The sequence below is a fragment of the Panthera tigris genome, chromosome F2 (genome assembly GCF_018350195.1).
Source record: "Panthera tigris isolate Pti1 chromosome F2, P.tigris_Pti1_mat1.1, whole genome shotgun sequence".
Lineage (NCBI taxonomy): Eukaryota > Metazoa > Chordata > Mammalia > Carnivora > Felidae > Panthera > Panthera tigris.
Genome location: NC_056676.1, coordinates 39,953,797 through 39,981,242, shown reverse-complemented (window position 1 = coordinate 39,981,242; position 27,446 = coordinate 39,953,797). Strand labels below are relative to the sequence as shown.

The window sequence follows — 27,446 nt, the reverse complement described above, 5'->3', positions numbered from 1 at the left end:
ACAGATGAAAGGGTGGTACGGAAGAGCCAAGATGAAGTAGAGGGCCTTTTACCTATTGGTCAGTGGTTTAAATCCAACCTTGCTGGCTGGTGGCTAAGGGTGGTCACTGTCCTGCTGGTTGTGGGCTGGTGGCCAGAGTCTGGCTGTCAGCTGACTCCACAGTCTACAGAAGAGCCTTGAATTCGTGGGTCCCTGATGGCAAACGGCTCTCCATCAGACACTCTTTGTCTTTAGTTGACGCTGTGAACAGGCTGCTGCCGAAAGGCCCAGCACTAATGCTGTTGGGTGAGTGATCTGGGATTGGAACCTTTGAGCTTGATCAACGAAGAGAACTTTTTACTAAGGCAGAACTCACTGAATTTCTCTTTAACTGGTGACAATTTTAAAAAGAAGCATTAATAAGGATTTTGGTTCTGTTTCATGAAAATGAGCCACAATTGTGCAAGCCAGTCTAACTTCAGACCACAGCCCTAAGTGTATCACCCTTCCCAGGGCCAGGCTCACCATGGCCTCTTGTGAGACCTAGTGGCGGTGCTTGGTCAATACCAAGGTGCTCCATTAAGCTCCTTGCAGAGATCGCTTTATGGCCTCAGTGAGCCCAGGTATAGAAATGGCTAGAGTTCCCTATTCCTAAACTCCCACTCCTGTCCCTGCAACCGGAGGCCTTTCTTGCTGTTTGGAGAATGTGACCTTGTATTTTATCTAGCCAGCTAGCTAGCTATCTAGGAGAGAAAGATTGCAAGCAAGGGAAAGGGGCAGAGGGGGAGAGAGAGGGAGAGAGAGAGAGAGAGAGAATTTGAAGCAGGCTCCAGCTTGGTGTGGAGCTGGATGCAGGGCTCAGTCCCATGACTCTGGGATCATGACCTGAGCCGAAATCGGGAGTCAGATGCTCAACTGACTAAGCCATCCAGGCACCCCTGTGACCTTGTATTTTAAATGCTAGTGTTTCGGGGATAATAGCACCAGCCTAGATGTACTAATACTTATTTTTCCTAGAATGATACTGATACAGATTAAATGTAAATATATTAATGCCTACATCTCAACTGATTGACTTCTTGGATGAGCCTTCCAGGACATTTTTATGAGTATACATGTACAGCTTCTATTTTTGAATTTGAAATTCTGTTGCTGTTTATTCATAGAGATCTGCATTTTGTAATTATTTATTTGTTTATATATTTATCATGTGTGCTGCCAGTTCCACGAGGCAAGGACTTTGTTTTCTTCTTTTTATGTACCCCACACCTAGTATAGTGCCTTCTACATAATGGATGGTCAATAAAAATTTGGGGGATGACTGAATGAATGAACACATTTCTTAGGAACATATTTACGTGTATGAGTGGAGAAAGGGGCCTAGAAAGAGGAAAAGAGTAGGAGAATAATTTTATAATGAATAAAGCTATGAGTTTGGAACTTAATTACAAAAGATACAATGTGAATGCAAAAAAATTCAAAGATCTTCTTTGAGGCAGAGTGGAATCAGAAAAGCTTTGGTGCTTCCTTGCTGGCTTTGCAATTCACCAGCTATGAGCTAATTTCCTTCTTAAATGTCTTTGAAAAGCTCTATCTCATTCATATTTCGGAGCAGCAAACAAGTCCTGTCTCACTTCGGACCCTCTCAATTTCTCACCTGGATTATAGCAAGAGCTTCCTAACTAACTTCCCTGATCCAACCCCTCTCAGATCCTTCCTTCTTAGAGCTGCCAGGGAAATCTTTCCAAAATGCAAATCTGACCATGCTCTGCCCCAGATTTCTAATTGGCTGTAGGATAAAAGCCAAACTTCTTCTTTGTTTTAATGTTTATTTATTTTTGAGAGCTAAGGGTGCAGAGAGAGAGGGGGGAGAGAGAATCCTGAGCAGACTCTGTACTATCAGTGCAGAGCCCGATTTGGGGCTTGATCCCACAAACCACAAGACCTGAGTCAAAATCAAGAGTCAGATGCCCAACTGACTGAGCCACCCAGGCGTCCCCAGACTTCTCAGTGTGGCTTACAAGGCCTTTCTCAATCTTCCCTTCTTTGTTGCCTCACCCTCCTGTCTCACTCTCTGTCCAAACAGGGCAGCTCTCCAGAAGCCAAGACCCTTGGCTCTGCACTTTTGCAAGTGGTAGTTCCTACTTCCCTTTGTCTGGTTAACTCCATTTCTTCCTTCAACTTGGAGTTCAGCTTTCACTTCATTCAGGAAGTGTTTCCTGACACCACTCCGTCACCATCCCATGGCCAGGTGCCATAGATCTCTCTCTTTCATGTGCCATGTGCTCTTTGGTAGCCCAGAATACTCAGCTAAGTCCACTGCGATTGAGCGGCTCTGGTATGAGTTCTCACTAGATGCTGAGCAGCTTCGGGGACTCTTCTTCCATCTCTGAGTCTCTGGTGCTCATATAACCTGCACGTGGTAGATGTTCAATGAAGGTGTGTTGAGTGAATGCGTGACTCACTCACTGACCGACGGTACTTTATCTGGTCCTTGATGACAGACCTTTAAAGTGTGTAGGGTCTGGTGCAAAGGAGAGAATGGGGGAAGGGTAGTTGGCTTGCTGAGGTCAGCTGATGAGTTAGTTGTCAGATCTGTTTTACTCAGTGCTAAATGTAATGCAGTGTCAAGCAAAACGAAACAAAAAGCCACTGGAAGAAAAGGAGAAAATGTTTCGCCTGGGCTGCTGCTGCTGTGATTCAGGCATAAATGATCTTTTCCTCCTTTGAAATCCCTTATTTCCCTTATGGACAGGAACTAATGTAATTATATATGCTCTCATCTTAGTTTGTTGTATCAGTCGGCTTATATGAGTTATACTGTAGTAACAAACAACCTCTATATCTTACTGGTTGCCTACCTGCTCATGTTGCATTTCCATCATGGGGTGGCCATGGCTCTGCTCCTTATCCGGATCCAGGCTAATGGAGAGAAACCCCCATTTCTGTCTGGGGTGTTGCTGGGCTCACAGCAGGGGAGAAAGGGAAATCATGCAAAGTGCCCATCTGGTCTTTAAAAAAATTGAGGTATAACTGACATATAGCATGGTATTAGTTTCGACGAGAGGTGTATATGTTGTGAAATGACCACTACAGTAAGTCTAGTTAACATCCATCACCATACATACATTTTTTTTTCTTGTGATGAGAACTTTCAGATATACAATACAGAATTATTATGTATAGTCACAGTTCTGTATATTACATCTCCAGGACTTACTTATTTTTTAACTGGAAGTTCATGTCTTTTGACCACCTTTACCCATTTCGCTGCCCTCCCCGAGCATTGCCTGTGGCAGCCACCAATATTCTGTTCCCCGTGTCTATCATTTCATTTTTGTTTGTTTTTTATGCTTACTCTACTTCTCACTTTACTACTTAGACTCCTCACAGTTGGTCTTAATGCTTCTGCCTAGAAACATGGCTTCTACCCGTATTTCCTTAGCCAAAGCAAGTCCTAAGTGGAGATATATTGTATTCCCATGGGGGAGAGCAGCAGCAAATATTGTGAACAATAATGTAGCCTATCACATTTCCCCCACTGTACCATAAACTCCTGGAGGGCAGGAATGTTTGCGTTCTCTGACTCACAACCCTGGAGCCTGGCCAAAGCATATTACTTGTTATCTTTGAAATAAAGAGCAGAGGTGTTGTGCTTCAGAAATAATGGAGACTTATTTGGAATATCACACTCTTCTTTTTTGTGTGTCATCAGTTATATTTCAGTTTGTGTGATCTAATTATTTAAAAGCCCTTATTATTTTTTCCCAATTAAATATTGAATGCTTGATACTCCTTTGAATGTGTTAATCGGTTGCTTGCTACAGAACTCTAGTCAACAGAGGTTTGTCTTATTTCCCCAACTAATCTTGACCGATGGCTTCATGCTAGCTCTCCACTTCCTCCTCCGCAGCAAATCTCAAGGTTGGTACTGGAGGCCCTCTGTGATCTGGCACCAAGTGATGGTGCTCGTGCTGACCTCCACACCTAGCCGCCCTGAGCCTTGCCCCATGTGTGCTGCTTTTCCCCCTTAGTGTCTTTGCTCTGGTGATCGCCTCTGCCTGAGATGACCCACGGTCCTAGCAGCATCAATTCAGATCCTTCTCAGGCTTCACAACCTAGGTTAAGTACTACTTCTCTCACACAGTCTTCCTTGGCACTTAGGGGATGCAAGCCACACTTTCACGCCATGCTCTTTATCTTCCTCCTCAGGCAACTCATTTGTTTTATCCTGCGAAGGAGGTTAGGACCGCAGGGTTTGTACAGTTAGAACCGAATTTGAACTAAGTTTCTGCCACTGAACTACTTCTCAAAACCGGGCTGAAATTCTTATCCTCTGAGTGTCAATTACTTCATTTGTAAGTAGGGGGTGATAATAACTGTCTCATAGGACATATTTGATAAGCTATGTAAAGTGATTGATCACCATCCCTCACATATAGGAAGTGCACAATAAATGAAAGTCATTACCTGATAGAGTTAGGTACTACTGGGTAGGGTTTCTTTGCTTCACCCTTCTATCTCCCCAGTGACATTGCGCAGAGTAAAATGAAGGTATTTGTTGAGTGAATTAATGCGTAATAGAATGATGCTAGAAAGATGGCCACGAGGCTCACTTTTCAGGGAAATTCATGACACTGGACTGAGTCTTGGTTCTTTTCCCTGAGGCTGAGTTTGCCTAGATTGTTAATGGCTTAGGTCTGATGGTGGGGGTCCCAAATCTAGTGATAGGGCAGGGAGAGATGGAAACTGTTACAAAAACATTTGAGAGGTGTCCCCCAGTAGAGGATCAAAGAAAGTGGAACAAAAATTCTCCTAACATATTTGTAATAAAAAAATTACTGTCCAGAGACCCCAGATAACACCATTTTATGTATCACCCCAATAGTTTACTAGAAGTATCTTATTTCTTCTTCCTTTCATTATGGCAGACTGAACAAATAACTATTTCAAAGACTGGGTCTAAAATTTGCACCGTAAATCCTGGACATACTGCAAATGTTTATTGAATGGTAAGTGGCAACTACAGAGCAATCATTTACCTGATTAAGAGAATGCTGTTTGGAAAAAATCACAAGCTATATGTTTCAAAAGTCTTGTAATAAGTTAATGTTTTCAAATAAGTACAATTTCTCTTCCATAAGCCATAAATAATATCACAGTTCATTTTAAAGCACTACAGTTATTTAACTCTTCCAACAGTGCCTCTTTTAAATCAAGCTCAGTGCTACTCCTTTCTTAAATTGGCAATGTTGTCGAATTTTTGGATCCCTGTCCCCCAATGAGGACAGCTATAGGAACTTCCTGAGTGCCAGCAAAGGAGGAGTACAGGTGTTGATGACGCTGGAAGCCTCCACACCAAGCCAGAGTGGGGTTCAGACCCGTGGATTGTCCTCAGTATAGAGATAACTTAATCTTGGGACAAACTTTTTAGTGAATCAGGTTCTTTCTTTGTGTGTGTTTCCTGTTGTCACTGTAACAGATGACCGCAAGCTGAGCGGCTTAATACAACACAAATATATTCTTTGTAGTTCTGAAAATGAGTCTTATGGGGCTAAAATCAAGGTGTCAGCTGGGGTTGGTCCCATCTGGAGGCTCCACAGGAGACTGTTTCCTGTTTCTTCCAGTTCTAGCCAGGTTCCTGACTGCTTCTGTGGTCACATTGCCTTCTCTTCTACTGTAGTCAAAACTCCCTCCATCTCCTTATTATAAAGACATTTGTGATTACGTTTAGGGCCTGCCCCAATAATCGAGAGTAATCTCCGTTTCTCAAAAATTCTTAAATTAACCACATCTGCCAAGTCCCTTTGCCATATAGTGTAATATTCAGTTTCTGGGGATTAGGGCATCTTGGGGTGCCATTACTCAGCCTACCATGCCTTGCCTTTCAAAAGCTTTTCTGTTTCTAGACTATCATATTGACTTTATAAAAACAAAGAATAAAGTACTGGCTTTCCCAGAGGGAAAAGAAGGCATCTCAAAAGGCTGTATATACAGATTGCGGAATGAGGAGTAGGTTGTGAAGATTCTGATTTGCCTAAAGCCTGGCTCATGCAGTTTGGTTACGAACGGCGGTTTGTCCCTGTCATTCTGTGAGTTTGTTTGTTTCTATATCCAAATCCAAGTGATGAAAACCTATTGTTAAGATTTTGAAGAATGAGAACCATCATAGGATTCACTTCATCTTGCACAAAATAGATGTGTAGGCGCTTAGCGATCTAATCAAGTATTTGCATAATTCTTCCACTGCTCCACCATCCCACCTATGGCCACTGTGTAATCCTAGGGGCTGAGGGTCTCACTGCAAGCCTAATAAATGACTGTTGAAAGTGGACTTGATTCTAAATCTGCTTGAAATTAGCAATGGAAAAATTCGTCTCCACCTTCTCCAATTATTGTATCTTTCTTTATAACTCTGGATAGAGAACAGTTTAAACCTTAATTCTGATGGTCCTTAATTTTATGAGTTTCATTAAAACCCTTGAGAGTCATTTAATTTTATGGAGTTCAATGCTAATATCAAAATGCATTCCCTCCAAAATAGATTTTTACCTTGTATCATAGAGATTGAGCTTCCATTTTTAACACATATGTTCTTAGTGCTTATGCAAATTTCACTACTTATCTTTAAAATTGGCATATCATTGTTATTGTTATTATTATTATTGTGTATTGACCAAGTTGAATGCCTCATTCTCAAGGGATTGCTGTCAGAGTTATATAACACAAGAACAATGGGTGAATGTTGTTCATTTTAAATGTGAAATTATAAATCAATTACAGTGGTGGCTAAAACCCCTTCATGACATGCCACAATTTACTTCCAATGACATTTAAACCTATCTCACATGCTGAACAATCTGTAATAAATTATGATTTTTTTTTTTTTTTTGCTTCTGAAATGAAGCTATAATTATGACAGTTGAATTCTTGTTCTGGGAAATAAGGTGGCATTTAATTCCTTGAGAACAAATGACACTCACAAAAGAACAGTTAATTATTCTCAGCTGCAAAGGAAGGGAGGAGGGGAGAGAAAAATTATGAAAAAGAACATGGTAGCACTTTATGTGAAGTATCTATTAACTAATCCTTAACTAAAGCTGAACTACAATTGAACTTCTGGGGCTGCCCCTGAGCTCAGGTAACACTTTTCATTATTTCAATTCTCAATAAAACCCAAACAGAAGGAATTAGCAACCTGCACATTTCTCTATTCCTTGTCCATGATGATACAAATATTCTCCCAATCAGCCTTGGCTCATTGAACGTGGGTCTACACTGTAACCCAGTTAAATCAGACTCGAGATGGGGGGTGGGTGGGTGGGCAGGTGTTTCATGGTATTAGTTTTCAATTTCAGCTGTCCTAATAAAGGTCTTTAACTGCTATAGTCATTCAATCAATATTGCAAATAAAGAGAAAGGAAAGCATTGTACCCCCAGAATTTATTATGTTGTTGTTCGTTTCTAGTTTAAACAGCAACTCTACTTCTATTGGCTTTTCTCCGATGGCCCTTTCCTGTTCATTCTGGCAAGAAGCCCCTGTGCAATTGAATATGCCAGCAAACACGAGGCCACTCTTCAGAGCCAGTCCTGACACCATCAGCTGTGATGTTAGCAGCCTGCTATTAGAGACGCCTCTTTCTTTGACTTCCCTTTCTTCCTTGGGAGGAATAGATACTCCAGAGAAGGGCCCTGCTGAGTGGAATCCCCCATTTTGACTGCAATTAGGGATTGTGACTTGATTGATTTGGGGGCTCTCTGAAATGTAGCAGGATCAACACAGTTGCACACAAAACAAGGCATAATCCACTGGGTTAAATTAACGTTAAATCAGAGATGATTGGATTAATTGCTATTACATTTTATCTTCTGTGCACATGTGCTGTTGGCAGGCTTTCAGAGCCTTTTTAAAATTAGCTTAGAACTGGATGGAAATGGTACAGGTGCAAATGATTTGTGCACTGGGTCTTTCAAGTACACAGTGGGCTCATAAGAAGGTGCATTTTTTTCCAAATCATATTTTGGATGTGATTTACGAAAACTGCACCGAGAATAAACTTGGCATCACTATACAGAAGCTATGGATGTGTTAAATGGCAAAAGGACCCTGTTGGCTAGAAGATAACTTGGAAAGTGGATCTGCTTTGTACTGTGGCCTTGGCACTGTCCCTGTCTTCAGTTTGTTTCCCCTCCATGCTTTTCTGCCCTCATGAGAGTCTGTAGGGTCCTGGAGACTGATGCATCTGAGCACTTAGTGTGACAGTTGATACCCTGGAATGTATTCTTCAAAAACCCCATTCCTTCAACAAATTTTCAAGATAAAATGTTGACATGATGACTGTTAACAGAATGAATCTGTTTCACAGAAATAGTGTGGAATATGCAATTGAAATATGGAATGATCAGATGAGTGAGGCAAAAACAAAGATAGTCAAAGGCTAGTATCTTTTTATGTACTACTCATTTGCCCGTCAGCCAGTGGCTCAGGCCCACTGCCAAGCTGACGGTGTGAAAACCTGCTAAACCACTTGGAAGAAAGGGTTATGTTTTTATGGTTTAGGAAATGGGGTAAATCAACAGCTCCTTTTTAAGACCATGGTGTGCACAGCACTATAAAACAGGTATTGTGGAGGAGAGAAAGATTTCATTTCTGGGGCTGATCGTATTTTGGATCAATACAAATAAATGGGTTAGAGCATGGTATCTTCTCTTCTTTGACCTGTGACACTTTGCCAGCAATATCCGGCTCATGAGAGCAAGCAGTGACTATCAACGGGATTTTCCCCTCCTGGACAATCTTCTGTCTGCAGGTCTTTTGCATATGATGCGTTTGCTTCTGTCTAGCATGCCGGACCCGAGCATCCTGGCTTCTTCTATGGCTTTATCATCCCTGCCACTGACCCTCTTCTATGGCTTTGTCATCCCTGCCAAAGGCCCCACTGGCCTTTTGCACTTGCACCGGCTTCTTTTTTTTTTTTTAATGTTTATTTATTTTTGAGACAGAGAGAGACAGAGCATGAATGGGGGAGGGTCAGAGAGAGAGGGAGACACAGAATCCGAAACAGGCTCCAGGCTCTGAGCGGTCAGCACAGAGCCCGACGTGGGGCTCGAACTCACGGACTGTGAGATCATGACCTGAGCTGAAGTCGGCCGCTTAACCGACTGAGCCAGCCAGGCGCCCCTGCGCCGGCTTCTTGAACCTTCTCTGCTTTACCTTGTCTTTGTCACTCCTCATGCATACTTGTCTCCCTGCCTCCACTCCAGGCCATGTCAGTTCCCAAAAGAAAGGGTGTTATGATACATACAAATGTCCAAATGCAACAATTGGGAACTGGGCTCACAAAATCATTTCAGCTTATTACACATATATATGTATATGCATATATCAACCTTTAATTTATTCTTTTGAAAAAGTAGCACATATGTGATTAAGTTCACATGATGCCAATAGTTACACTGAAAAGAAAGTTTCCTTCCCATCCATGACCTGACCGCTGGTATTCTAATTTCTCATTTCAGAGATAGCCACTATTACTGGGTTTTATATTTTACCCATTCTTATAGAAATATATGCATATATAAATACATATGCATATATGCTCTACCTCATTTTTACACACAAATCACATGATGGCATCTCTGCTCTCTTCTATATTTCCTGCTTACTGTTTGCTTAAATGGATGAAGAGTGGCCCATATTTGTACACATAGAGATGCCTTATTCTTTTTTAAGTTTCCATAGTGTTCCTGGATGTGTCATAATTTATTGAGCCAGTCATCTACTGATGAGCACTTACACTGGTTTTCAGATTTTTGCTTTCATAAGTCACACTTGCACCTAATTTTTAACATGCTTAGGTATTTGCATTGTATCTGCAAAACAAAATCCTTAGAAATAAAGTTTTATGGATATATCACAAGATTTCAATAAAACACACTTAAGAAAGGTGAGTGAATCTTTGCCAGTGGAACGCCCTTAGAACCACTGCTTGGGTCAAAAAAGAGACTTGCTGGGGTGCCTGGGTGGCTCAGTTGGTTGAGCTTCTGACTTCGGCTCAGGTCATGATCTTGCCGTTCGTGAGTTCGAGCCTGACATCGTTGGGCTCTGTACTGACAGCTCAGAGCCTGGAGCCTGCTTTGGATTCTGTGTCTCCCTCTCTCTCTGCCCCTCCCCAACTTTCTCTCTCTCTCTCTCTCTCTCTTTCTCAAAAATAAATAAACATTAAAAAAAAAAAGAGTGACTTGCCACCACCTGAGAGACCCCATTCCTGGCAGCTTCCATTTCTTACTTGTTTCCTTCTTCCACTTGCTTTTCATACTATAGTTTTTCTTGCTTTTGAGCTTTGTAGAATTGATTTACACAGTACTATAGACTGCATGTTTGTGTTCCCCCCAAATTCACATGTGGACACCTAACTTCCAATGTGATGGTGTTAGGAGGTAGGCCTTTGGGAGGCTATGAGGTCACAAGGGTGGGGCCTTCATGATGGGATTAATGCCTTTATAAAAGAGACCTTGGGGAGGCTCTCACCCCATCTCCCATGTGAATACAGTCGAGAAGATTGCCTTGTGTGAACCAAGAAGAGAGCTCTCAGCAGACACTGAATGTTCCGGCACCTTTCCAGACTCCAGAACTGTGAGAAATAAATGTTGTTATGCAAGATGTCCAGTCTATGCTATTCTGTCATAGCAGTCTGAATGGACTATTTTTGTGTGTGTGTGCCATTTTTGTGTCTGGCTTTTTTGCTCATCGTATTTGTGAAGGCTGTGTGTATTGTTTCATTGTTTCGTTGTAACTGTAGATAGGTCATTTTTACTGGTATATATTACTTTATTGAATGAATACATCACAATTCATTTATCCATTCTTCTGCTGGTGGACATTTGGGTTCTTTGGCTGTTAGGAACAATGTGGCTATGCATACATTACTGTTGGGTACATACCCTAGGAGTGGGGTGGTCGTATCATGGATTCCATGTGTGTTAAATTCTAGTAATGCCAACATGTTTCCCCAAATCATATTCATATCAGCGTGTATAAGAATTCTCATTGTTCCACATTCTTTCAAATATAGGTAATGGCACTTTATTTTTAGACATTCTGCTAATTGCATAGTGGTGTATCATTGGGGTTTTAATTTGTATTTTTCTGATTACTCAAGGACTCCTGAATATGTTTCCTTATTGAAATATTATTTTGTGAAGTATCTGTCAAAGTCTCTTGCCCATTTTTCATTCAGGCTCTAGAGAGCTCGGAGATCATTTTATATATTCTTGATACAAGCCTTTTGTTACATACATATAACATTTTCTCCCATCTATAGATTGCTTTTCCACTTTCTTAATGTTATATTTTGATGAAAACAATTCCTAGTTTTAATGTAGTCCAGTTCAAAGATTTTCCATTAATGGTGATTTTTCTTTCCTTGTAGTATGTGTGTTGCTAAAAAAAAAATCCTTAATTCAATCTAACGAAAATATTCCCCTTATCATATACTAGTGTCATTCTTTGTCTTTATTTTTTGGGAATTGATTTTTGTGCATGGCAGGAGGTGGGAGTGAAGTTTCCTTTTTCCTATAAGAATATCCAGCTGAGGGGTGCCTGGGGGGCTCTGTTGGTTAAACGTCCAACTTCAGCTCATGATCTTGCAGTATGTGAGTTGGAGCCTTGCATCGGGTTCCGTGATGACAGCTCAGAGCCTGGAGCCTACTCTGGATTCTGTGTCTCCCTCTCTGTCTGCCCTTCCCCCGCTAATGCTCTGTCTCTCAAAAATGAATAATGTTAAAAAATTAATTAAAAAAAAAGAATATCCAGCTGATTCAGTGCCATGTACTGGAAAGACTATCCTTTTACCTCTTAATTGCATTGTTAACGTTGTCATGAATCAAGTACATGTACACATAGAGGATCACTTGGGGATCTACTTCTAGACTTTCTATTTTGTTCCATTGGTTTATTTGTCAAACTTTTACAAATATCACATTTCTTAATTATAGTAGCTTTATAATAAGTCTTGCTATCTAGTGGAACAAGGTCTCTTATCTTGTTCTTCAAGACAGTTTGCATATTCTTAGCCACTTGCATTTTTATATAATTTGAGAAATGGCTTTTTAGTTTCTTCAGAAATAAAGGTTAGATTTTTTGGGGGGGGAGTGGGGCAGGGACAGAGCTGGGGAGAGGGAGGGAGGCAGAAAGAGAGAGAGAGAGAAAGAAGAGAGAGAATCTTAAGCAGGCTCCACGCTCAGCACAGAGCCTGACTTGGGGCTGGACCCCATGACCCTGTGATCACGACCTTAGCCGAAAATGAGAGTTGGAGGCTCAACTGACTGAACCACCCCAGTGCCTCTAAATGTTGGAGTTTTAAACATGATTTCTTTGAATATATAAAAAATTGGGGGGAGAACCAATATTTTTGTAATATTGAGTCTTGCTATCTATGTATGCTACTGGAATCATGTGTTAATGAGTGAAACTGATCCATAATTTCTTTCTTATAATGGTTCTGTCAGGCTTTGGCATCAAGCCTCATAAAAATGCTAGTCATATGCCAGTCTCATAGAAATGAACCGTCTTTGTACTTTCTGAAGAGTTTGTGTGGAATTGTAGTTATTTCTTCGCCAACAAATCCTCGATCTGGAGTTTTTATTGCATATGTTTTTAAAGAATTTTTTTTTAGAGCAGCAATTTTAACAAAATTGAGATGAAGGTCGGAGATTTCCCATGTACCCCCTGCCTCCACACATGCATAGCCTCTCCCATTATTAACATCACTCACCAGAAGGGTACATTTACTACCAAGTATGAATCTACATTAACTCTTCATAATTACCCAAGTCCATAGTTTACCTTAGGATTCACTCTTGGTATATCCTCTGTGGGTTTGGATAAATGTATAATGACATATAATATATGTCTCTATAATATCATAGAGAGTATGTTCACTGCCCTAAAGATCTTCTCTGCTCTGTCTATCCATTCTTTCCCCTCCCCCAAATCTCTGGCAACCATTGACTTTTTTTATTGTCTCCATAGATGTGCCTTTTTTGGAATGTCATATAGTTGGAATCAGACAACATGTAACCTTTTTGAATTAGCCTCTTTCATTTAGTAATATGCATTTAAATTTCTTCTCATGGCTTGATGGCTCATTCTTTTTAGTACTAAATAATATTCCACTGTTTGGATGTACCACAGTTTATCCACTCATCTACTGAAAGACATCTTGGTTGCTTTCAAGTTTTGACAGTTATGAATAAAGCTGCTATAAACATCTGTGTGTAGGTTTTTGTGTTGACATAAATCTTCACATTTTTGTGGGGTAAATCCAAGGAGCATGATTGCTGAATTCCATGGTAAAAGTATGTTTAGTTTGGTAAAAAACTGTTAAGCTGTCTTCCAAAGTGCCTATACCACTTTGCATTCCCACCAGCAACAAATGAGAGATTCTGTTGATCCAAATCCTTGCCAACATTTGGTTTTGTCAGTGTCCCAGATTTGGGCTATTCTAATAGGTATGTGCTTGTATCTCATCATCGTTTTAATTTACATTTCCTCAATGACATATACTGTGGAGCATCTTTCCATATATTCATTTGCCATCTGTGTATCATCTTTAGTGTGGTATCTGTTGAGGTCTTTGGCCCATTTTTTAATCTGGCTGTTTTTTATTGTTGAGTTTTAAGAGTTCTTTGTATATTTTGATTAATAGTCCTTTATAAGATGTATCTTTTGCAAATATTTTCTCCCAATCTGTGGCTTGTCTTCCCATTCTCTTGAGTTGTCTTTTGCAGAACAGTAGCTTTAAATTTTAATAAAGTCCAGCTTATCAGTTATTTCTTTCTCGGATCATGCATTTGGTGTTGTGTCAAAAAAGATACCATCATACTCAAGGTCATCTAGGTTTTCTTTTTTTTTTGGTCATCTTCTAGGGGTTTTATAGTTTTGCATTTTACATTTTGGTTTATGATCCATTTTGAGTTAAGTTTTATAAAGAGAGTAAGATCTGTGTGTCTATGTTCTTGTTCTTTTTCTTTCTTTTCTTTTTTTTTTTTTTTACATGTAGATATCCAGTTGTTCCAGCACCATTTGTCAAAGAGATTATCTTTGCTCCATTGTATTATCTTTACTCCTTTTTCAACGATCAGTTTACTATATTCATGGGAGTTCTATTCCTGGGATCTCTATTCCGTTTCATTAATCTATTCGTGTATTCTTTCAATATATTACTGTCTTGATTACTATAGTGTTATAGTAAGTCTTGAAGTTGGGTACCATTAGCCCACCAGCTTTGTTCTTCTTCTTCAATATTGTGTTGGCTATTCTGTGTTTTTGACTTTCCATATAAACTTTGGAACCAGTTTGTTAATATCCATAAAATACTGCTGATATTTTGATTGGGAATTGAATCTATAGATCAAGTTATGAAGAACTGGCATTTTTGATAATACTGAGTTTTCCTATCAATGAACATGGAATATCTCTTCATTTATTTGGTTCTTCTTTTATTTCATTCATTAGGCTTTTGTAGTTTTTCTCATATAGATGTACACTTTTTGTGAAATTTATACCTAACGATTTAATTTGGGGGGGGGTGCTAATGCAAATGATATTATGTTTTTAATTTCAAATTCCACTTGTTCATTACTGGTATATAGGAAAGAAATTGACACTTTTATATTAACCTTGTATCCTGGAACCTTGCTATAATCACTTATTAGTTTCAGGAGTTTCTTTTGTCCATTCTTTGAGTTGTTCTATGTAGACAATCATGCCATCTGTAAACAAGGACAGTTTTATATCTTCCTTCCCAATCTATGAACCTTTTATTTCATTTTCCTGCCTTATTGAATTAGCAAGGATTGCCACTACAATGTTGAAAAGGAGTGGTAAGCTTTTCACTATATTTTCAGCAATATCTTCCTAAGATCTTTTTTTATAATATTGTTTTATAATCTCTTTAATGTTTTGTGATGTTACCTATTTCATATCTAACACGGTTATTTATGCCTTTTCTCCTTTTTTCTTGATCCATCTTATGGAGAATGTTATCAATGTATTGATTTTATAATGAAACAGTTTTGGTCTTGTTGATCCTATTTATCGTATTTTTTTCTATTTTATTTCTATTCTTGTCTGTTTAGTTCCTTTTACTATATTTAGGTTTATTTTACTGTTTTATGGCTAACTTAGTGAGATGAATATTTAACTTATTAATTTCATCTTTTCTTCTTTTGTAATGAATACTATACATTTCCTTGTGAGAATGGGCTTATCCACATTCCACAGTTTATCATCAGTTAATCAAATAATAACTATACATATTAATTCACACAGATATGGAGATTTTCTAGTTTTGTTTTGTTAATGATTTCAAGCTTAATAGAATTGTGTCACAGAACATATTCTGATCATTTAAATACTATGCAATTTGTTGAGTTTTTCTTGATGATTCAGCATATGGTTAATTTTTATCAATGCTTGGTATGTGCCTTAGAAGGTATATTTTGCAGTTCTTGGGTACTGTTATCTACAAGTCAGTTACTTAAAGTCTCTTAATTATGTTGTTCAGATCTTCCAAGTATTTACTATCTTTTATTCTACCATTTACTGAGAAGATTGTGATTATGTTTTCCACTATGATTATTGGCTTTATGTTTCACCTTGTAGTTCTGTTTTCTCTCTATATTTTGAAATTATGATATTAGGTAAATACAAATTAATAATGGATTAAGATGGTTAACCCCCTTTCATATGACATTTCCCACTTTTCTCTAGTTATGTATTTTATTTACTTTGTCTGGTATTGTATAATTTAATCAACCTTTTTGTTTTATGATTGTATGTTGTATCTTTTCCATCCTTGTATTTTCAACTTTTGGTTCCTTATTTTCAGATATATTATTTATAATCAGCATATTATAAATTTTAAATTTTAATATGACCATTTTTTTCTTTAAAAAAATTTTTTTTTACATTTATTTATTTTTGATAGAGAGAGACAGAGCACAAATGGGGGAGGGGCAGAGAGAGGAGACACAGAATCCAAAGAAAGCTCCAGGCTGTGAGCTGTCAGCACAGAGCCTGATGCGGGGCTTGAACTCACAAACTGAGATTATGACCTGAGCTGAAGTCAGACGCTTAACCGACTGAGTCACCCAGGCACCCCCACCATTTTTGTCTTTTAATATGAGCTTATAATATAATCAGTGATACATTTGTTTAAATCTCCCATTTTATATCTGTTTTCAATTTTCCTAACTTTCTTTATCCTCCTATTTTCTTTCTTTCTTGCCTTGTGTTTCAATAGATTATTTCTTAGTCATGTATTCTTGTCCCACTTTCCTAATCATGTCAGCTTGGTAGTTGTACAATTATTATTTTTTCAGTGGTTATCCTGAAGAATACAATATGCATTTTTAAATTATCAAAGACTGATATTTTTTGATTCTTTTTATCCATTTTCTTGATATGAGAGTGGTCTTAAAATACTTTAACTCCATTTAATCCTTTGTCAACTTTTATGCTATTTTTTTTTGTCTTGTATCTCAGTTCTATGCACGACTATTTTGCCTTTCTGTGTTTCATGTTTGTTATTTTCTTCTTTCTTTACTTACAAAAACAGAAAAAAAAGACACTGTCTTTACAAAACTTATATTCCTGTTGAGGAGACAGTCGACAAAAACATAAACAACTAAAATGTATTGTATGTCAGATGGTGATAAATACTTCAGAGAAAAAGCAGGGAAATAATATATGGAAGGTTGGGAAGCAAGGGTAGAATTTTAAGTGAGGGTGATGTGGGAAGACCTCCTTAAATAATTGAAGTTTGAACAAAGACATACAGGAGTTATGGGGATAAGCCATGAAGAAATCTGGTAGTAGATTATTTCTAGGCACAGGGAACTGTACATAAAAAGCATCTCAGTCAGAACTGTACCTGATATGTTTTAAGATTAGGTAGGAGGCAGGTGTGGCTGAAGTTAAATGAGTATGGGAGGGCAGAAATGGATAATGAGAGGAGTAGTGATGTTTTTGTTTGTTATCATTTAAAATTTTTTTAATAGTTATTTATTTTTGAGAGACAGAAAGAGACAGAGCATGAGCAGGGGAGGGGCAGAGAGAGAGAGGGAGACATAGAATCTGAAGCAGGCTCTAGGCTCTGAGCTGTCAGTACAGAGCCCAACATGGGGCTCGAACTCACCAACTGTTGAGATCATGACCTGAGCTTAAGTTGGATGCTTAACCTACTGAGCCACCCAGGCACCCCTGTAGTTATGTTTTTACAATGAGGTAGTGAGTTGGGAGTCAAATAATGTCACTATGGCCTTGTAGAAAAATTTTTGGCTTGTGATTATGACATAAAACCCAGTTTAAGAGATGTGATGGTAGTTGAATACAAAATACAACTTTTTTTTCTTTTAGCTTGCAGTTTTAGAGGGTTTATTATATGTCAGGTAGTGTATTAAGCACCTTACATGCAAAATTTCAGTTTATATTTAATATAAGAATGTAGGTTTCACACAGCTTGTCTTACCCAAGCTCACAGTTCATATGTAGCAATTCTAGAAGTCAAGGCCATGTGGTCTCTTAACCATAATTCTATTATTTCTTGGACTCTTATTGTTTAATGACAGTTTACCTGGAGAGATCTAGCTCTGAACTCTGTAGATGGGATTTCCTACTTCTTCTTTCAGTACACAAAGCATTAGCAAATGATCCCAAGAGACTTGGTTGGCTTGTCATGTGGGTCATTTACCTGTTCTATGTTTTAATGACACATGCTACACATTCGATTCTGGGCCATTTTTTTTTTCGTAAGCCTATTGCCATACACAAGAATGGACAAAGACATCATGGATGGTTAAACCTTAATAAAACATCATTACTGAAAAGAAACCATGTCCTATAGAGGACATTGGCATATGAGTTATTTTAACCTACTGTAAGGTCTTTTGTTTACATCTGAGTGACCAATTATGTTCCTTTTTTATTTTATGTAATATAAAAGAAAAAATTAACTTGGTAGACTATGCTAGAAAAACTTGCCCTTGGAATAATCTAACGTTGTATTTGTCTGTCACAAATGAGTAGCATGTGCATTCTTGAGTTTATTGTCTCAGAAGGAGGGATGTTGGCTGACCCAACCCCTGTGGAACAATCAGAAGGTTGGGCGATCCATTTTATTTTGTACACAATTTTACTAGAAAACTGAAGACTTATTGATGTAAGGTAAAATATTAGCTGGCAGGTAAAAATAAGCCTGTTAATGAATGCGATTAGACCAGCAGCTGGAATGAATTGCAGTGTTTGCAACATCAATGGAATTACTAGACCTTAAAATATTCAGGGAATCAATTAAAAGTCTTCTTTGGGATTCAAAAAATGTGTGTTCATGTGCTTAACTTTAAAATGAGCACCGGGAAGAGAAATGGCTAAACCTTCTGTCAGAAAACCACTTAAAGATTCCAAGGGCGTCTGACTGTTTTCTGGGCCCAGCCAGCTTCTGAAGGAAGCCCTGGTGGGCTGAAAGGCAGGCATCTTGGAGCACAAGCTCCAGACTGTGCTTCCGAGAATTGAATAAGAGAAGCACGTGAGAGCAATTGAAATGGGTGTCCTGGCCACACTCCCTGAAGGTTCTGCAACCTCGTTAACCTTTGAGAAGAGCGCAGCTTCCAACCAGGATGAAAGACGAAAAGAAGGTGATAGTTTCTTAAATATGTTCTTTCTCGTGGTCACCCCAAGGACCTTGAAGAGTTTCAAGCCAGAAGTTTTGAGCTGAATAATCTTGTATCAAAGTCCTTGGGAGAAATTAATTGGACAGCGTAATGTGTAAGCAACTGAACATAGATATTATCTAGCATTCCCAAAACTAGATTAATTAACCTCCGTTTCCCTACACTAACAAACAAGCTGGATAGGCTCTTTAAAGCTCTGCTTTTAGGCTTTTACCTCCAGGGAAGAACCAAAGGAAGCCTCCATTGTTCTCATAATTGTTTTACAATCCAAAGTTGAAAGTTCCTCTTCAAATTAATGGAAAATAGAAGCATAAAATAATAAAGCTGGGGAGATTATTTAGTTTTAGGCTATGATTGTCTAAGACATCTGTTTTAATTTGGGGGATACATTCGTGCCCTTTTTTCATGTCTAAGTCTAAAAGATGAGGGCTGGTTTACAGGTTAAATGTATCCTTCACAATTTCTGAGACTTTTTTTCCCCCTCATCGTCTCGGTAGGAAGCTGGGCAGGGTCAGAAATCCTGCAAGCCACAATTGCTGGTTTTGTGAAGATGACGTCAGGATTTCTGAACCTGCAAATCTCCTACTGGTTTTTTTTTTTTTTTTTTGCCCCCATGGCTCCAGGTTTCAATGTAACCCCTAGTCCCAAGCAGTCAGGATCCCGTGTTGGTCCCACAATACTCATGGATATCTTCTGGTTGCTCTTACTGGGGACAGGAGACAGTGGGGAGATGGCCAAGGGGATGTGCCCACCCAGTGCCTAGCTCCTCTTCTAGACCATGCTCTGGGGAATTCAAAATTCCTGGTTAAACCTGTGAGCTGGCTTTCAAGGTAACAGTTTGTCCTCATAAGAGTGAATTGTGGTACAGTGGGTGTGTGCACCCATAGATCTAAGGAGTAGACAAGGAGAGGGGGGAGAGTGAGAACAGGGGGAAGAGTGAATGGAGCTTAGACATGCAGGATGCACCCAGGCCTCTCAGAGGAGCCAAGTGATGGGGGTAGGGAGGATGGGACAACTTAGCCTTGCCACACAGTTAGGAACCTCTATTTGTACCGGCCCTACCAATTGCTGTAGCCAGCCATGGTCGTGGCCATATGAGAAGAGCTGCCTGTGCCTTGGGTCCCTAAAAAAGGACAGTGAAGACACACTTTGCCTTCTTACCAACATTCTCCAGTGGTTTTCTTCAAAACTGAAGTACCCCGTTGGCATTTTACTACAGAGATTATCAGAAGCAACAAGGGGTAATTGCACTATTTAGTGTACCTTTGTTCTAGTCTCAGCAACTTGTCTCTTATTTTAGCTTCTCCTAAGGTTCCTCCTATTTGACTATTTCTTTTTTGCCAACGTCCCCCTTCAGTGATCCAGCCATTGTATATTGCCTCTGTTCCCACCGCAACATCTATTCAGGTTTTTTTTCTTGTGGTATACCCCCGGTGATCTTCCACTTCGGCCCCACCCATGGCTTCCATTATATTTGCCTTAGGCTAATCCAGTAGTGCTTGAGATAACAATTTCAGGTGGAAGGGGAGTGTGGTATAATCACACTGTGTGTATATATGTTTATGGGTAGCAGAGAGAGAAGGGGAAAGTTCAGTGTATATTCTGCAACGGATACGTTGAAACCACAGAATCTTGAAGCTGCTGTTTTCTTCTAGGGCTTATGATATTTGTCAATTAACCGTTTGAAGACTCCTAAGAGAAATGCATTCCCTATGAAGAGCACTAAAGAGAGAAAATCATTACTATTTTTCAGGCACAAAAAAATAAATAAAGAGTGTGTAAACATCTTAGCCAGGAGCTCAGATCCTGATCTGGGGACAGGAGGGATAGACGTATAGAAGGTACGTTTAAATCCAACGAATTCAGGGAAAAAAAAAAAAAAGGATAGTGTGAGACTAAGAAAGTACATGCATTTGAGTAGTGAAGACATACATTGAACTGTCATGGGATCAGAGGACTTAATTCTGTCTCTCATCACCAGCTACCTGTGTGACCCTGAGCAGTTTACTAATGACCTTCACCTTCAGGTTCCTTGTTTGTAAAACTGACACAATGTCTTCCCTGCTGCCTTACAGGGTAGCTGTGAGGACGAACTGAAACAATGACTAGGAAAACACTTTGTTTACAGGAATCTGCGGTGTATATGTGTTGGAACCCTGTGTTCCCTCCCGAGCTCAGACGTGTCTGAGATCTGGACCTAGTCGAGGCTCATGCACATGGTGGTGCTTGTGCTCTTTGTTTTGGTTTTCCCCTAAGCCACTGTCCCCAGCACGTAAAAGTTTGTTGGCTAAATGAAAATAATGCAGAAAATAATGTTGCCTAATGAAAGAAATGCAGGACGATATTCTACTTTCATCACACAATCCTCTATCTCACTTTTTGTTTTCTTTTGTAAATAGAGATCTACATATGTTCTGCTGAGCCAACAGGATCACACCAGCTCCTACGGGAAGGATAAGCTCTGTGTCCCCGGGGGGCGGGGGGGGGGGGCCTCATCCTATGAGACTTCACTGGTTTAAGGGCTGGGATAGCATCCTGGCCGTTATCCAGCTGTGAGGGGCCTTGGGCATTAGATGACTTAGGCTGTTTCCCTATCACCCTATTTCCTCAGCTATAAAATCAATATTTTAAATGACACAATTTCTAGGATCTCTTCCAGCTCTAGTTTCCAGGATTCTAAATCTAGCATACACACATGCTCAGGTCTTCTTTTTCTTTTTAAAATGATGAAATAAGCAAAGGCAAAGCCTACCAGAACCTAAATAATCAAAATAACTGATAAGTTAAATATTTTGTTTGGTCAAAATTGTTTCTGGAATATCAACTTTATGGGGACACTGGGGAAGACAAAATAGACAAGATCCTCACTCTTACAGAGCTCACTCCTTAGTAGGCAAGACAACAAAGAAGCAAGTAAGTGAATAAAGAAACGGTGAATATAGACTTGTGCTATAAAATAGGAGATTTTAGATTCACCAAATTGACCATACATTCCCCTCCTCTAAATCCCCAGATTTCTTATTGAGGATCACCTTTTAAACAGATTTACAGAATTCTGTTTGCCTATGTGGAAATAAGGAAGAGAAAATAATTTGAAAGGGGCTTAGGGAATTCTGAATCTTTGAAATCATTAACTCTTTCAAATTTGGGTGGCCAAAAAAAAAAAAATCTACACACAAAAATGAGCAACTCTTAGTCTTAGACGCAACATTGAACAGATGAAGTTTGTCTATGGGGAAAACACTGAATAATATAGCATCGACTTACAGTGGGTCACTGTTTAGGCATTCATTTGCATTTTGACTGAATCTGTTGACAGGAAAAGGATCCCAAATGTGATGGAACTAATTTGAAAGCTTACAAAGCCTTATAAGCACAGTGAAACAAGTTAGTGTATAGTCAAACTTTAAAAAGTGGAGAGAAAACAGTATGTGTACAATGCTAGTGAGCAAAACAGAGAAGTCACAAATAGGCAAGAAATAGTTTTGAATTTATCTTGAATGTCTGCACTTGCAGCAGATCGATCAACCCAGAAAGACATTAGATGCTAAATTGGAGAGAGAAGCCTTTGCAGGTGCTTTGAAGGGCTCAAGTGGTCAAGATGCTGATTACTTATTATGCCCTATTTCACTTGTAAGCGTATGGCTTTCCTTTCTTTTGATTTTACAATGTTGCGGGACTCCGCACTTAATGCTTCCCAGTCGTGCCTATAGTGAGTTTATTTAACTCATAAATGGAACAAAGTAGGGAAAAGAAAAGAGGGCATGGATATTTTCTGAAGTCACCACAAAGATTTGAAGGAGGGCTGAGAAGAAGCGTGGGACTGAGGGAGATAAGGATATGTGGATACTTCAGAAAGAAGACCCAACGTACAACCAGTAGAGAAAGAAGTCCTGGATATCTAATGCACAAGCATAGTGATCATAGACAACAATATTGTACTATAAACACCAAACTTGCTAAGAGACTAGATGTAAATTATTCCCACCACAAAAAAGAAATGACAATTATGTGATGATAAGGGTGTTAGCCAACGCTTCAAAGACAATCATAATATCTAAATGCATCAGAGCAACATGTTGAGCACCTTAAACTTACACAGCGTTATACGTGAAATGTATTTCAATGTAAAAAGAAAGAAGACCTGTCTAAACTCCACCAAATTGCGAAGAGTTGAAAGCCAAGAAATGGGAGAGAGAGGAGAGGAGGTTGGGCAAATAAGGGTATTTATTTGATGGCCAAAAAGGAGGAAAAACCAGAAACTGCAACTTGGGTTGGGGGAAACAATGCTGAGTAAGTCATGGTGGTTGGTGCCGGTGACAGATTGCAACCCCCAATTTATATTTAGGAATCTTTGTAAATCAGATTTTGGTGTGTTAGAGAGTGCCTATTTTTTGAACATTTGCCTTGGACCTAACAGTGTTTTTAGCCACGCTACATTTTCTCTTAAGACAAGCTTAATGCTATTGTTTGTCGTTCAGCAATCTACTGTCAGATGTGGATGACTCATTGACATTTTAGCACCAACTACGATCTATTTTCCTCGCTAAACGTTGAATTAGAGGTTTTATGCATATAATATGGATTTAAGAAATTTCCCTGCAGAGGTTAATGTGCTTAAAGGTCAATGCAGTGGGGTGTGTTTTGGAAGAACGTAATATAAAGCATTTAAAAAATATAGATTTGACAGGTCTTTTGCAAGCTTTATTGTCTAAAATGTAATGCTTAGTTTCTGTGAGATTAATATACCCACAAAAGAAATCATTACCGGTACTTTGACGGACTGAGCAGTTTCTGAAGCTCCTGTAATGCCAAGAGTACAATATGCATGGGCAGCAGTGAAGCTATAACTCAGCCCTGTGTGATTATGATGTTTAAGTAGAAAGCAAGAATCAGGGAAAGTGTTTTGCAACAATGTCCTCTCCAAATAACAGAGTATTTACTGGTTCACCAAGAAAACGTCAGTGTTCAAAAGGACTGTGGGTGTCACAAGCAATTAGTGTGTCTACGAAGGATCTTCTGCAATTCCCAGAGAAGACAGGAAAATGTTATATAGAATGTGAAATGTAGGGGTCATTTCAAAAGTAATGGATACTGACACAGAGCTACAAACAATTGTACGGTTTACACATCACTCAAAGAAATTGGATTAGAGCCAGAGAAAAAGATGTTTTATATTATGGTTTCAAAAAAAAAAATCTTGAGGGCATTTGGTACAAGACAGTATAATATCTACCTTTTTTTTGAAATGTAATGTACATGAAGGCAAAGGGTTCTATGTCATTTCTGAGGTAAAATGTTACCACTTGGAGCATATTTCTTCCCAAAGACTTCACACTAACAATAGCCTGTACATATTAAAATAGTTTACAAGTGGCATGTAAATGAAGTACCTAAATCCTAGTGTTCAAAGTGTTTCTATGTCCTGCTGAAAGAATTGCTCATCTGATGTTTCTCAGGCTTTGTCTAAACTCTCAAATAGGAGCAGGCTTCCGTTTGTTTGTCTTGGAAACACATTTAACTAGGCAAGTGTTCTGACTCAGACTTGGGATGATATTTGTGGCACTGGCTGGCTTGGGAGAGTGTTTGACTCCCTGAGGCAAGGCCCTGGTAACCAGCAAGAACGTTATGTCTTAGTATGTGGACGTTGTAAAACCATACAAATGGTGGCTTCCGAAAAGATAGGTTTATGTCCTAATTCGTGAACTCTGTGGATATTATTTGGAAAAAGGGTCAATGCAGATGAAAGTAAGTTAAGGATCTCGAGATGAAGAGATCATCTTGGATTCTCTGGGTAGGACCTAAATCCAATGACAATACTCTTATGAGAGAAAGGCAGAGGGATATTGAGAAAGGTAGAAAAGACATAGAAGCTGAGGCGATGATTAGACATAGAAGAGATTGGAATGATGGAGCCACAAGCCCAGGAACTCAAGAAATACCAGCAGCCACCAGAAGCTGGAAAAGGCCAGGAAGGATTCACCCTTAGAGCCTTCTGAGGGAATGTGGCTTTGATCTTGAACTTTTGGTTGGCAAAGCTGTGAGAAAATGATTTTTATTTTTTAAGCCATCCAGTTTGTGGCAATTTGTTACAGTAGTGACAGAAGACTTATATAGCAACCTTTAACTTCTGGGGTTCCTACACACCAAAGTAAAACCAGGTTGCCAAGTGGTGCCTAGGTGACTCAGGTGAATAAGCGCCTGACTCTTGGTTTTGGCTCAGGTCATGGGATCAAGCCCCGCGTTGCTTGATTCTCTCTCTCCCTCTTCCTCTTCCCTTCTCCTGCTTATGTGCACTGTCTGTCTGTCTGTCTGTCTCTCTCTCCAAAAACCACCACCACCACCATCACCACCACCACCACCAACAAAAACCAGGGTCCCACGTAGAACATGGTCTAGGTTGCTCACCCTCTATCCTTCTACACTCCCATGAGGTGATAATAACTCACTGGGAGGAGACAACAAGATGGAGAAAGTGGTTCTGAATTCCAAATCCAAGATTGTAAAGGTGTCTTTAGTTTTGAAGTGAGGGAAGATAGGAGCCATTTCTGTCAGCGCGCTTACCACAGTATCTTTCTGATTCCTTTGTTCTTGCCTCCTGTCCACCATTTTGGCCTTGGGAAGAGGAGGGCAGGTGAGACACAAGAAAAGGAAGGAATTAAAACAGAGTAAGGAGTAAGCTGAACATAGTAAGGACTCTTCTCTGATAAGAACATATAATTATGGTATCCAGACAAAGACATTTTGAAGACAAACACAAACAGCAACAACAACAAACCAGATAGAAACCCAGGATAGATATAAATTAACAATGGAAGAGTTGAGACTTTTTCACCTTAACATTTCATGAAGTAGATAGACTATAGCACCAAATTAAGAGAGAAAACATTTTCCTCTCTGTCTGGCCAAGTTGTTGTATAAAGATTCACAACAATGACCATACATAATATCATTTAATTTTGGACAGATTATTTTATCTGTCTGGAACAGTTTGGAGTATATTGTTTTGACCTTTATTGAAGTCAGAGACTTTGTTCTTGGTCCCTGATTCTCTGTTATCTTTCCCTCTCTCTCTCTCTCTCTTTTTCTCTGTAGTCATATCTTTCAGGTAAGGTTCCTCAGGGTTCCCTGAATGAGCCTCTTGAAGTTATTTCTAGGTCTCCTCAGTGAATTCAATTTAGGATGTTAGTTTAACCTATTAACTTGTCTCGTAACTAGTGCGTTTTCGGCCCCATGGGTTTAAGTAGATTACATCTCGATGTGTTATTAGGTAATTCTGACTTCACATAGGCTTCATAAAATAGCGGCCCTGGCCTCTAAAATTTAAAGTAATGGAGTTTCCTGTAAGTGAGAAGAAACCACATCTGGACAACCCTGCAGGCTCATGGAGCTGTCTCGTATCCAGGCGCCATGAGGGGACTGGGGACGTTTGAGGATGTGCCAAGGTAACTGCTCTGACAGCAGTGCTCGTGAGAAAGTTCTCGTCTTCCTAGGGTTAATAACAAGGCAGTGCTGTCGATGTGAAAATGGATTCAATTTGCTTCAATTCAAACAGTTGTAGGAATAATTTTGCTGAGTCAGTACACTGCAAATGGCTCTGTGCCCTCATGGAGACACACGGATGCTCCAAGAGATGTCTGCTTAAGCAGCTCGGCTGCTACTGCCTTAACCTGGATATTAAGGTCTTCCTGAACTGTCCGCCATTTTTCTTTTTCTACTATGTTCCTTTAGATACCTGCCACTTTGACCAAACCTAGTCATTCAACAGTGATGTCAGGCCCTTGGGACTTTGTCAGGGATATCTGTCCCCTCATTTCTGCCTAGTTGAGATCCTAGTCATTTCGAGCCTGAATCAAACCTCCCAAACACAGTTACCCCCTTCTTCCTCTGCAGCCATGCATGGCACACTGCCAGAACCTCTCTCTTGGTCCCTCCTTCCTCTTTCATCTGCCCCATTTCACAGTTTATGCTCTTTCTGACTGCATCCCACTAAAATATTACTTCCTGGGGACTTGCGTCTTAGTCATCTTTCTATAACTCACATCTTTCTATAACTGAAAGTCATCTTTCTTAACTCACATCTTTCTATAACTGAAAGAGGACTTTTCCTCCTGTAACTATTTGATAAACATTTTTTAATGAACAAAAAAAAAATGATAGAAAAATAGGTGATTTGGACCATTACAAAATACTTTTTATTTCCCAGATTTGCTGGAGAACCCTGAACAAATAGTTGCCTGGGATACCCAGAAATCAAGTAAATGTTTGAGAATCAAGACAGCAGTTCATTATTCCATAAGTATAAAGACAAAAATGTTGGAATTAGCTCAGGATTTCCCTTGTACAAGTTACTTTAGATGGGAGAAACGAAGGTCATTACTGCCAAACTCTTAATGTCTTAGAGTGTCTTGCTTGGGTGGGACAACAACCTCCCCATTGGTCTCCATCCTCCCCTGGCATCTCCTCCAAGCCCGTCTTCACAAAGGAATATTTATAAAATAGAAAGCTGACCCTGCCTTGATCCTGCTCTCAGGATGAAGTCCAGACGCTGCGGCCTGTCATGTCAGGCCTTTTATGACCCTCCCCTGCTTGCCTTTCTAGTCGTGTCTCTGTAGCCTTTTCAGGTCTCCTTTCAGATTCATCGCTTATTCTCCGATCCCATGCTGTCTTAGGCCTGTGTTCTGTTTGGTTTTTTTCCCTGGAATTTTCTCCCTCTTTTCATCTTTCGGAAT

General features: G+C 39.5%; 1 long non-coding RNA gene across 1 annotated transcript in view; it reads left to right on the top strand.

Annotated features, from left to right (window-relative positions):
• The window catches only part of LOC122235052, a 215,036-nt gene that overhangs the window by 179,646 nt on the left and 7,944 nt on the right, over positions 1-27,446 (top strand). The gene's annotated exons all lie outside the window — the stretch shown is intronic.